Source organism: Monomorium pharaonis, chromosome 4 (assembly GCF_013373865.1).
Source record: "Monomorium pharaonis isolate MP-MQ-018 chromosome 4, ASM1337386v2, whole genome shotgun sequence".
Classification (NCBI taxonomy): domain Eukaryota; kingdom Metazoa; phylum Arthropoda; class Insecta; order Hymenoptera; family Formicidae; genus Monomorium; species Monomorium pharaonis.
Window position 1 is genome coordinate 4,677,595 of NC_050470.1, and position 12,838 is coordinate 4,690,432.

Consider the following 12,838-nt stretch of genomic DNA (forward strand, 5'->3'; position numbering starts at 1 on the left):
ATTTAAAATATAATATATAACAAGAAAGACAATCACTTACAATTGACGGAATCATACAGAGTGCATCGCAATGCTTCAAAAGTGAATACATCAATTTTATTACGTTGTTAATTTTATTGCAATTATGAAATAAATATGATATTAATTAAGATAATAATTAATTTGAAACAGGATAATGTTGTGATTACACTGCTTGAATATTATTTATATCAGGTTTTTTAAGTTGTACATAATTCTTTTACCGTGCATAATAATCCTAGGGCGAAAATACAGTTATATATGGATAATTATTAATTTACTAAAATAAAAAAATTGATTATAAATAATTATTATACTCTCTTACATTTTTGTGTCAATAATAATACATGATTTTTATATCTTTATAAATTATTGTTTGATACATTATATATTTCAACATGTATTCTCATATAACTGTGACAATTCAATTTATTATACTATTATTCATTTATATATCTGTTCAGAGAAAAGTGATTTCTCTGGATACGAGGAAAAAATATTTTCTCTCTGGATAACGACGAGTCAGTCGACATTTTGATCTTTCGCCGCCGTTCGTCGACCTCGTGTTTCCTCGAAGTGTTACTTTACGTCGTTCATTCCGCGCACTGTTTGGCTTCGTAAAATCGTCCCCTCCCCCCATGCGCTTTTCTTTCTTCTTGCCACTTTGTTTCTCGCGACGCGCGCTTATTTTCAGCACAGACACCATTTCGCGGGGTAAAGATTCACGGATTTTCGCGGATGCCTTCGCAAAGGCGCCAAGAGCCACCGTGAACTCGAAAATTGCGGTCTCAACGAGTTACATGAAAAAGATCCGGCGGACTCTGGGGGCAAATGCAAATGATAGCAAGCTCGCTGGTTCTTTTGATCTTTCTGAGCATCATTTCAGAGATTCGTTTTTGTATGATTTTAATATTATGAAATATATCATGAACTTGTAGAAAAGCTTTAGTGCGATTTCACCATAATTCTTAACGTATCTTTTATATTATAAATTTCCAGGTAGGCCACGGATTTGTAGGTATGACCTACAAACTTTATAAGAATAAACTATGACTTTTAGATAAATTAGAAAAAAGAAACTGTATTATGATAAATAAATTTGTGCAGTAATGCAAATAATTATTGTAATATTCCATATTTTGTTATTTACTGTGCATTTATTATTAACTTTGGAGAATAATAATTCAGAATAATAATAATAATGTTTCACAGCTGAATTTGTTGGTGCTGATGTTTCTTATGATTTTGCATACATTTTAGAGTTCGCATCATATAAATTTTGAACTTTGATATTCTTCAAAATTCAATTCCTGGAAATATTTAATATGCTTCTTCGCGATCAGAAAAGAAATAAACTGTTTCATGCGATATTTGTGCGACGTGATCGAACGTGTAGATATTATTAACACGAACAGAGACTACGAGGGGGCTTCTACTTCGATCAATCGGGATCTCTCGGATTACGCGCTACACGCTGGCCGATCCAATTCAGCTCCCCTGCCCCGTTACCTGCCTAATTAAACGGAACTAATACTGACGTTGCACGTAGTAGCGCTGAAAACGAACCTGCACACACAGACGGGCTTGCTAGGTCCATTTTTCTCATACGTTCGTACACAGGCGGCTAAACCGCAGGAGTAAATACAACGTTGCAGAAAATCACGTGTGATCTATACGGTCGAGGAAACCACTACGAGCTGGTGATGTTTTCAAGTAATTTCGCCGCTCATCCGGTGGTTTAACTTGTTAAAATAAAATACAACTTTCCCTTAATTTCAAATAATATTTACTTATCTGAAAATGTTTGTTATTCGAAGAAAGAAATTTCAAGTTCTGAAGCATAGGTACCGTTTGGTGATTTAATCGCCCGTGAATGTAGACTGTAAAGCTAGTATGTAAAGTAGGGGGATATCCTCGCGCGGAGATACGAAAAGGACATCTATTAGATACGATTGATCTCGTAGGATTCTGCGGCGAGCGACATTACTTAACCCTTAATGCCTCGTCCGAGAAACGATCGAGTTTAATCTCGCAGAAGCTACGTGCCACACGACAGAATGCAGTAGCTTTCGCATGCCTTTCTTCCCTCTTCCTCCTTTCCCCCCTCCCGCCTGTTTCTTCTTGTTCTCCTTCCCGAGCGTTTCTCGCCGCAGGATGCGGCTACCAGGCAGATGAATAGATAGCGGCTAATTTTCAGCGTTCATTAGAGCTGCGGGTCTCCGTACGCGTGTATTCTCGTTGCGCTCGCGCGACACTTACTGCCGGACTCGTACTTGCACGCAGGGCCGCAACGTAATCCCTTTAACACATTTGCATCCGTAACGCAAACGCGCTGCTACGGTAGCACATCAACTTTTCACGTGAAGTTATGCGAAAATTTGTTACTCTCTTGCCTTGTGACAGTTTTATAAAATCAGCAATTTAAACCGGAATTTACTTATATTATATAGTAATTTCAGCATGATTTTGATCTCGAGACAAAAACCGATCTCTGTTTATTTGTGACAAAATAGAAATACAACGTTTTATCTCTCGGAGAAACTTTCGGCAAAATTAGATTAAAATATTTTGAAAAATTCCACCATATGCTTCGATGAACTATACGTAAACTTTTCATGAAGAAACAATATTGCAATATTTTTTTTACAGAAGTAAATACGAACAAAAAAAAAGGGAGACAAGCCAAATTATCGATCCCGCTACAGTTCGAATCACAGTCATAGCCTTCCGACAAAGCGAATGCATCGCTTCGCTGGAACGGCGTGGCTGATGCAGCCCTGCTTGTACGATACGAAAGCCGCTAGCAGAGCGGCCGGTACACATTACGTACGTGTACGTACGTGTGTCTCTACCGTGCCGGTGAAGAGATCGCAGCGGGGAACATAGAGGCACGCCAAGAGAGCAAATAAAGAGATCCGGCATCCCGGAGAAATCTAATTCCTAATTGGTGCTTCGCTCTGTACCCTGCTCGTGTCGGTTATCTACCGCTATCGAAGCGCACGACTGGACTTTGTACCACTGCTGCTGCCTGCAGAAAGGATACTACTGAGGGAGGGAGGGAGGGAGAGAGAGAGAGAGAGAGAGAGAGAGAGAAAGAGGGGGGAGAAGGGAGAGAAGAGAATACCACGGAATAAGACGAGAAAGAGATGGAGAAAAGGGACGGGAGGAGGGAAAAAATAATGGCTGCGGTTTAACTGTCAGACACAAAGGGGGTTGAAACTGCCGAATCCATACGAGTAGCGCTAGGGTGAGAGAGCGCGAGAGAGCCCTCCCGGGCTCGATTACAAAAATTGAATGTAGCCTCACCTGTCAGTCGGCGAGACGGACGCGTGTGTTATCGCGTTAGGTGTAGAGTGAGCTTTATACCACCGCTGGGTATCGAACGTCGAGAGATCTAGCGCGCGAATATCGAACCGTAAACCGAACGGATGAAAGTCGAGTTCTTAGCTTGAGTTATTCCCATGGATAAATTATTTCCCATTGTGTTTAACGCCGGGAGATCTATCGCGTGAATAGTGATTGAAGGGGCAAGTGAACGGGGAAGGTATATGTCACGTATTCTTAAGCTGTATCATAGCTATAAATAATTCTTCCATTGTATCATGTATATACCACCGATTGTACTAATCGATGATACATGCAATCGGCATTACCTCCTTCTCTAAATATCAGTTTAATAACATTCAGCAAAATTGAATTATCGATTGACAGGGATTTATATTCAATCGGATCAGTGTACCCTTTTCACTAAGAGTTTTTAAAATGTTAGAAAAGCGATTGTATCTTATTTATTTTCTTGATTTATTACAGATTCACGCGTAATGATTTATAAAAAAGTTGGAATTAGACAAAATGATGGAATAAGTATTAAATTGTAATTATTATATGTATATCTTGTTCATTATATTCAAAACTGAAAAAAATTAAAAACAAAATTATGATATGGCTCTTCTTTCTTATCTCTTTCCATGTCGGTTTTTCATTAATGTAATCGCAGACGCGTATTAGTAACGAATCCACGAATAATTTGGCTTAAAAAAAGAAGGAACAGAATCTCGAAAATCTTCGCTCTTTTCGCTACAAGGATCAACTTTTTTTCTCGCGCGACGTCACCGTAAAATTGGCGAAAGATTCTCCAAGGCGCTCTCGAAGGGTTAAGCACCATGCAGCCTTGAATACGGATTTTTCTCACAGAAGTTAACTCGGCATAAAATAGAGCCGTGTCCGGCGCATGCATCCCATCGCATATACTCATTTACTCACACTCTCGCGCGGCTGCATTTACATCGCGTCGCTGTGTTTGCGAGAGAAGAAGGGCAGAGAGCTCGCGCAATTTAACATCGGCTCGTTCGTTAACCCTCCAATGGTCGCGCGTGAGTAATTGTAACGGTAATTGTAACGTTCGCGCGGATGATGGAAAATCGTTCAATAAAAATTTCGCATGTTTTATATTTTAAAGCTGCAAAATGTTCATTGCCGTAAAACGCATCTCGATGTCGTAATAATGGAGAAATTTTTGAATAATCTGCATATAAGTGATGTTAAATGTAAGATAATTAAATAATATCAATTATATAGATAGAATAACAATGAGGCATATTTCTGAGGTAAGAATGAATGATCGCTGACTAGCGTGTATGCAAATCGGCAGTCAGTCGCATATGAAAAACCGTGTCACCTCAAGTAACAGCGTCGACGGTCCCTTTAACATAAGAATATCAGGATATACCACGAGATATTCGCGCATTGTCCAGTGGAAGAAAAATGCGCGGTGGCGGCGTCCGCCGAGTGATCGAGTGCAGTTATGACGCTTCGGACGGCGCACTCGTATTCGAATAAAAGCCGAGCGTGGGAGGTGAGAGAGTGAATAATAACTGAGAGAGTAACGTCCGCCACGCTCTCGGGGAGGCCTGGACTCGCCGCGACTACTCTCGCATCTCAATTCCGCCGTTCGTTTCACGCTTCGTATTGTTTTTTTTTTTACTTGATATTTATTTTTAGCAAAACTGTAGAAAAATTTCCCTTATAAATTTATCTTAATTCAAAGATAAATTCATTAAAGAATTAACATCGATTTTTATTTGACATATGTATAAAATGATTAAAACAAAGAGTTTTTAAATTAAAATTGAGTTTAAAATCTCTGTAGAAAGAAATTTTATATGATATTGAATGAAAAATTATGTTATGAATTAAGTTTGCGTTTTCATTTTTCTGCATTAAAACTTTAGTTAAAACTACTTTTAGTTAAAACTGTGTTTTTCTATAGAATATATTCAATAAATTATTAGAAGAGCTTCACATACAAATAAATCAGTTATTTTTCACAAATCCAGTTACAATAAATTTTTGCATCGTATTATAATAAGAAATGTTAAATATAATTTTAAAATACCTATCTATAGCTCTTTTGCTATTTTTAATTTACGAATGCTGATTGATTTTACGCAAGATACTAAAGATGTTTCATAAATCGCTGCGTAAAAATTGTTTCTCGATTTATTTTGAATAAGTACTGGTGTTACATGATTGGCGCTGTGAGAAATAGCTTATAGACGTTAAGTATGATAAATGTGAATTTCTAAACGGTTGCTTCTTCCTCTCTTTCTCGCTGCCGTAGGTGACAAGCTCGCGACTCATAAGCGTATCGAACCGTGTCGAGGCAACTTGCTCGTCGTTCGAAAGGAAAAGTAAACGCTGAGGCAAGGCCGAGAGATATAGAGACGAAGAGAAGACGAGGAGCAATATAGTATGCAAAACACGAAGTATCGTCCTAAGAAGCGAGCGCGGCAGCCGCTCTCAGTTGCAACGTAATTGGCCGCGCGCGGTGCATTCTTATCCTTTAGGAGTTGCAACTCGTGTACGGGTGCCCTCTTAAATGTTGCGGGTTCTAAGCACCGGATATACGATAATTGCCGGCAGGAATCGCGAGGGCACCACGATTGTAAAAACGAGTCTCACTCAAAAGAGGATCTAAAAATATCCGTCTATGTATCAAAATTGAAGATTAGCCAAGAATCGGCTTTCTTATTGTTATCACTGTTCCTTTTCCGTTTTAATTCTCTTCAATCGTGTTTATGGGTTTTTTTTATAAAAGACGCGAGAAAAACATTTTATTGAAATAATAAGATAACAAAAGCTGAGAAATCCTTTGAAAGATTAATCTAGTAGAGATGATTTCTTGCCGTCGTTCTAATCGGAAAAGCGCATCAGCACGCTACCACAAATACAGGAAATGGTGGCTGGGGTCTGTAATTGCCATTCGAACTGGTTTACTTTGAGCTCGCGGGACCGAATCGACCGGGACTCGTCGAGGTGGCGCCGGTGAAATAACGAACATCGAGAATTGCGCTCGCGGGATATTAAAAACGGACCCCATTAACGCACGCGACGGAACCGCAAGTAAGCTAATGATAAACGATTTTTTTTTCCTATGAAAGTGAGCAAGCGTATACACCAATTTTAAATTTTGCGTATATTTTCAATAGTGTACTTTTTGAGAGAGAATCTATTTTATAAATATTTGTGTATATTATAGAAAGAATAATAGAAATCTTTTTTTTTAATAATGCAAAAGATAATAAACACTCGATATTGCTATTTTATATCCATGTAAAAATATTAAATAAATTCAAATTATCTAATTAATTATCTAACCAAATTAGCAGTTTTTTCTACAAAAACTATATTGTAATTATCTAAGAAACGTTTTTGTTAAAAAAAGTTATGATATGTCTCTTTGCAAGATGTAACTCTCTCTGTCTCTCTCTCTCGCAACACGAAACTACTTCGTGTGCTTTCTTTTATAAAGAAATTCAGATGTCTATATTTTCCATTATAAGAATAGAGGGCTACTTGGTTTCTTTTATATAAATATCCCATCTAGAACGAGAGTCACGCGAAAAGAATTTCGGAAGGGGCGATTCTTCTTTGAGCGACGACGAATGCGGGGAAATTATATGTTGCGTGTGTCTCTGATCGGTGATACGAGGGAGAGAAGGTGTATGCAACTGTATATAATGACGTTGATGATACTTCGGCATGATTGTGGCGAAGCCGAGAAGTGTTTAAAGTACATGCGATTGCGATTTAGACGCTCGATAATGAGCCATTGTATGCGGATATAACTCACAGTTGTATCACATTCCATCTCTGAACTTTTCACACTTTAGTTACAATGAATATAAATTACATACATCTTCTGATTCCTTTAAAACAAAGATGCACGTGTACAAAATGTCGCGAAATACACAAGGATAAATGTCATGCTGCGTTGAATTGTGGTAATTGTAAAACAAAAAATTCATTAACAAATTAATTTTTATGTACTGTGACAACATTAGAGTTTCAAACGATTATTTGAAAAGTATTTGCAAATCACTAATGTAACTGCAGTGTAACATATCAATCTTACTTGTTTAAACGCGAAATCGTAATTTAATCCTCCAATTTTTTTTTAGTCTCAGGAGATATTTTGATAAACCAACAATGGGAGTGAGCGTTACAAGAAACACGTTTTACCCTTAACTCAAGACACGTGCATCGTATACGTTTATTCTCGAAAGGGACGACGCGATAGAAGCCTCACATTTTCCTCAACGTTGACATCCTCGAAGTTCGCGAGCTTCGAGATTACGAGCGCGTTGCCATCATCGCGAGAGGTTACCAAGCAAAAGAAAAAAAAAGGGGGGATCGGAGGGTGATTCGCCCTCATGCATTTTGCATGAGGGGAACGATTTTGTCAATTCCGTTGTTGTGATCGAAAATTGCTCCTGGAAGATACGATTTGAATAAGAGGGCACCGGGGACCGCGGTGTCGTGTCGAACTTGAATCGGGCCCGGCTGTAACGAATAAATTGCTCACATTACGAGCGCTGCCCGGATGGTCGCGACGCAACCCTCTGCAGCCGCCGAACTTTCGCCCCCGCGCTTCGGTACGGCGATTTATCTACGACACCCGCGTTCGTTGTCACATAAATCTATGATACATATACACCAGTCTAGAGTCCTAGAAGGATACTTGCTGGAGGAATCGTTATCGTGCAAATCCCTTAAATTCCTCGGCGCGTTATATTGTCGTACAAATTATGCGTAATGTTATTTTTGGAGACTGAAAAGAAGTGAATAATGACTGTCCTTTTCTGATGTAAGGGAAACTTGTAGCGTATAATCCTAGTTATTTTGATCAATGTGATAAAAATTTTGTCTGTATGTAAAGAGAATTAAGGAAATAATAAATTATTTATAATATATTAATAACACTAATATGATAACGCATTAATTAAGCAATAGAAATAGTAACAGTTAAAATGTAATTTAATATTCTTTCACATGCTAACGATTCCTCAACAAATTAAATTAAATTGAAACTATCGCCGATATATATGCACATCTCAATAAAGTCAGCTCATTAAGGCAAATTAATTAGTTTTCATCGATGATAAAATGTTTAGAGAGTATAGATTTAAAGGAATGTACAGATTTTGAAATTTTCAACCATTCATGCGTCGTGCCATCCACATGTGGTTTAGGTCGTTTCGTTATCGCAGACAAATAACAGAATGACAAACTATGGGCATCACGCCGGAACGCGAGCGCGGAGTAACGGTACGTGTTACGTTGCTAAAACGTTAATACGCGAAACGAACGGAAATCCCCTTGCACGAGAAATGGAGAAATGGTTCCATTAGTGGAATAACCGGGTGAATGAAAAATTGTCTGATATTCCCTGCTATTGCGATTAAAAAGAGCAATCGGATATTATTGCAAAAGAAGATATCTTTCACGATCAAAATTTCTTTGTTGTCCCTTTGGAACGTTTACGGCTTAATTTTACAGGGATAATCCCTTTAATTCCTATACATTTGAATTTTCATTTTGTGAATAGAAAGCGTGCGAGCGTAAAAGGAAACGGCTATTGCATTTCCGTCATTCTATCCTCATTTTTTATTTCACGCTCTTATCTCGACTTTGTAAAGAATATCACAGAGTGAACGTTTGCACGTAACGCAATTTTGCGTCAAGCACTGCCTCCGAACGCGGGTTGACGCAAAGCTTCCAGAATTGCATCCAGACTTTTATTGCTTGTCTCTTGCATCGCATCGATGTACCGCGGCGCATTTTAAGCGAACTTTCTTTTAAAAAATAATGTGCACTTCATTAATCTTCTCTTATTAGAAAATGTATGTTTTTTACAAAGAATAAGTTTTTCCAATAGAAAGGATATTATTAATATTATTATAATTACAATAAATTAATTTCCTTTGTTATTTTGGTGCTTTACAAATATTCATTTCACAATCAAAATTGATCTACAGTAATTAAAAAATATTATAATAAATAAAATAAATAATAAACACAAATTTAGAATTTTCTTAACAGGCACAAAATTTTATTAATTTTATTAATTTTTAAAAATATTAAAACAGATTATAATAAAATTAATCAAATTAATTTGTAGCATATGTTTAAATATCAAGACAAAATATCAATTTTAAATGAAATTAAGACATTGTCGTGCCATGTAAATCGTGTCACCCATTATGAAATTAATTCCTTTTTGCTTTGCCGCAACATTATATAACCTGATATTTGATTTTGTGTTACAAGGAACAAAAAAAAAAATTAACTGTTAAATAACTTCAATCACTCTGTGATGTATCATCAAAACGAATATGTATGTGTACACGAGTTTGTACGGGGTCCTGTATGGGATGCATTAAACAGAAAGAAAGAAGAGAAAATGATAGAGAGAGAGAGAAAGAGAGAGAAAGAGAGGAATGTTAAGCCGGCTATTAAAAGCACGATAGTCCGTAATACCCGTAGTTAACTGTACGCGGGCAGCGGTTCGGCGCGTTCAGCGCGAACCCCGTAAGTTACGGGCATTATTATCCATCCGCCGCGCTCGCGGCCTTTTTCCCATTCGACGCGGCACCGGAATGCGAAGCTACCGTTCCGCCGTAATAAAAGCCGTCTCACTTCTTAATCCGCGCCGCGGCAATTTTCCGAGTCGAAGCGAGACATAGGAACCTTTTTGCCGACCACCTCCCGCACCGTTCTGTCCACCGTTCCGAACGTTTTCTAAATGCTCTCGCGACTTTTCTGCTGTAATTCATCGGCGATCGTATTTACGTTCTTGCACTTATTTGCTCGGTTCATTTATTAGAATACTTTTTAGCCAGTTCGCTGCAAGGATAACTTAAAGTACAGCCGCTTGTGTATTAACGTATTAGTTACAGTCTCGCCGAATCGATTTATATGTTTATCGGCTAAAATAGCTGTAAGATCGTAGTAACAAATAACACATGTAATTTTTAGAGAATATAATGTAATAAGAATAAAAATGATATTGCATGTGTCCAGAAGAGGTTACAAAAAATTATATCTAATGTCGTAATTTTGCCGCTAATTTTTTCCATAATTTTCGCAAATTTAAACTAAAAGAAACTATAAATAGGATTTATTAAACAGCTTGTGTAAGTCTTTCTCATCGCTTTAATCATAGAAACAACTCTCGGAAACGTTTATCACACGTTTTTATATTCTTTGTACAACGTCTCATTTTCCCTCTTTCAAACTACAGCCATTATGAAATTCCTTAAATAATTATGTTTAAATTTTCGTATATATTACTCTCTAAGAAGAGATATTTGTGCGTGAAAAGGAACAATGGATGAACATTTATTATATGCGAAACGTTTCATTTTGAGTGCGTGCATATTCATTGTTCCATTCGGCATCGTGCAATACTTACGGTGTCCATGAACTAAAAATATTCATATTTAACGACAGAGAGCTAACTCGTCATTTTTACTTTTCTTACCCATTCTTCGTGTTTCGGTCACTTTGACTTCTCCCCTATCTGCACGGGTCGTGTCTACGAAGCGAGACGGGAAGGCACGTCCCCATTATCCGCGAACGCGAGTCGGCTTCAGAGAATTCGCGAGAGGTGTACGCGCGCAATAAAAAGAGGATACGACGGGGATGGGGGACGTTGGATTACAGCAGCGACGGGAATTGACGTTAACGAGGATTTCCTTACGACAAGCGCCGCGCGTTTGCTTCCAGCGTCTCGAGTAACCCGTGCCCGATGCGTAACTACACGTATACACGCGCTAGCACTCTGCAGACGTGTTATTTGCACCAAAGCAGAAGCCCGAGCGTCTCTCTAACGGCCTGTCGTTACATTTCGCAACCTTGTTACATCCTGCCATCAATTAGTAGCCACCCCACGTCGCCCTTCTAGGTCGCCCTGGAAATCCTGCACAACCATCGTGACACGCGAGAGCCATATTACAATGGCTCGATTTCGCGTTAAATCAATGGGAATTCTTCATAAAGAGTCAGTATAAAAGACAACGATGAAAAAAGATGGTACATATATGAAAATTGAGAGATGCGTTTTTCCTCAAATAATATACTTATCTGCGAGCTTTGTTGAGAATTGCGTTTAAAAGATTCCGTACAAATTAACTGACTCCGTTTGCAATACCGTGTGTTTCACGATTTTTTAAATTTGCGTCAATTATCAGCGTTAAACTTGATATATTGCGATAAGGTAAGACATTGCGGGAAACCGAAAACTTTGTCTCGCTATTTTTCCAATTATTCAAATCCTGATAGCTAGTTTTCTTCTCACGGGTCTCAATTCTATCGGATAACAGGAGTGTGAAACGTCGTTTATTCCAGCGCGCGCGTGCACTTGAAACGTCACTCTCTCGGTGCCTTTCTCTCCCAGCTGCTTCGCGGAGCCTCACCTGCCACTAGACTACGGAATTCCGCCCTGTCCCCCCCCCCTTTCTCTCTCACTCTTTCACGATCCTTTTCCTTCTCTTCTCGCCTTGGTGAAGTGGTAACCGATCGTTTCTTCGATACAAGCGCGATCGCACCGGATTCGTTTGTCTGGCCGTTTCGTTAATGGAGCCGTTTCTCGGAATAAGTAGAAGTGCACGCTGGACGCTTGCTCGTTTTGCGCCGCCCGTCATCGGTACCCGATCGCACCGCGTTTCCCCTCCCGATTCCGCTCTTCATACCCGGACAACCCTTTCCGCACCTTTGTTACGTCGGCCATTCTTCGCATGATGTCCGACGCGTTAAGCAGCGTCGATCCCGTTTGTGCACATGTAACGACGGCCATACCGGATCCCGTCCACCTCACAATGGCGTTAATCAAAAAATTCTTGCCTCTACCTCGCTCTTCTTTTAATACTCCATTACAAATGGTCGTTTTCTCACCGCGTTATAGGAGCAGCATTCACTGCGCCAAGCCAATCAGCTTTAGGTTCGCGGACTTGAGATTTAATGCACCGGACGATGCAATGTTTTAATGATTAAATGAGACGTCGATAAAGTTGAGCCAAACGTTTAATTGACTGCATCGTGTAAGCACAGAAGATATCAACACTCAGAGCTATTTATCGTAAACACGTCAATATACTACCTATTTTCCATTATCCAGATCTGCCTTTCTGTTTACACTTAGAGAGATGTTTTCAATCATAATTTTCTTTTTCTATTGTATGTACATGCATATATATATTTTTTACAGTCTTCTAAAAAAAAAAAAAAAACACATACAAATTTGTACATTTTGACATGAAATTTCTCTATGTTCACCATATTTAAGTATAAAACTGATATTAGAAAACGCATCGCTTCCTTTTCCATACCGTACCTTTTCTTTCATATATATATATATATATATTATATCGAGGCATATGAAGAGATCGCGAGCGACCGCATCCTTCACTTCATGGATAATGGAAGTGCAGGCCGCGCTTCGTTGCACCAGCGCGGCATGGTGGCGGCAACGGGCGCGTTT

At 38.7% G+C, this 12,838-nt stretch overlaps 1 protein-coding gene and 1 long non-coding RNA gene across 5 annotated transcripts in view; one reads left to right on the top strand and one right to left on the bottom strand.

Moving 5' to 3' along the window:
- LOC105838755 overlaps positions 1–12,838 on the bottom strand; it is a 194,496-nt gene that overhangs the window by 103,402 nt on the left and 78,256 nt on the right. The window lies entirely within an intron of this gene.
- The window catches only part of LOC105836884 (latrophilin Cirl), a 425,666-nt gene that overhangs the window by 11,985 nt on the left and 400,843 nt on the right, over positions 1–12,838 (top strand). The gene's annotated exons all lie outside the window — the stretch shown is intronic.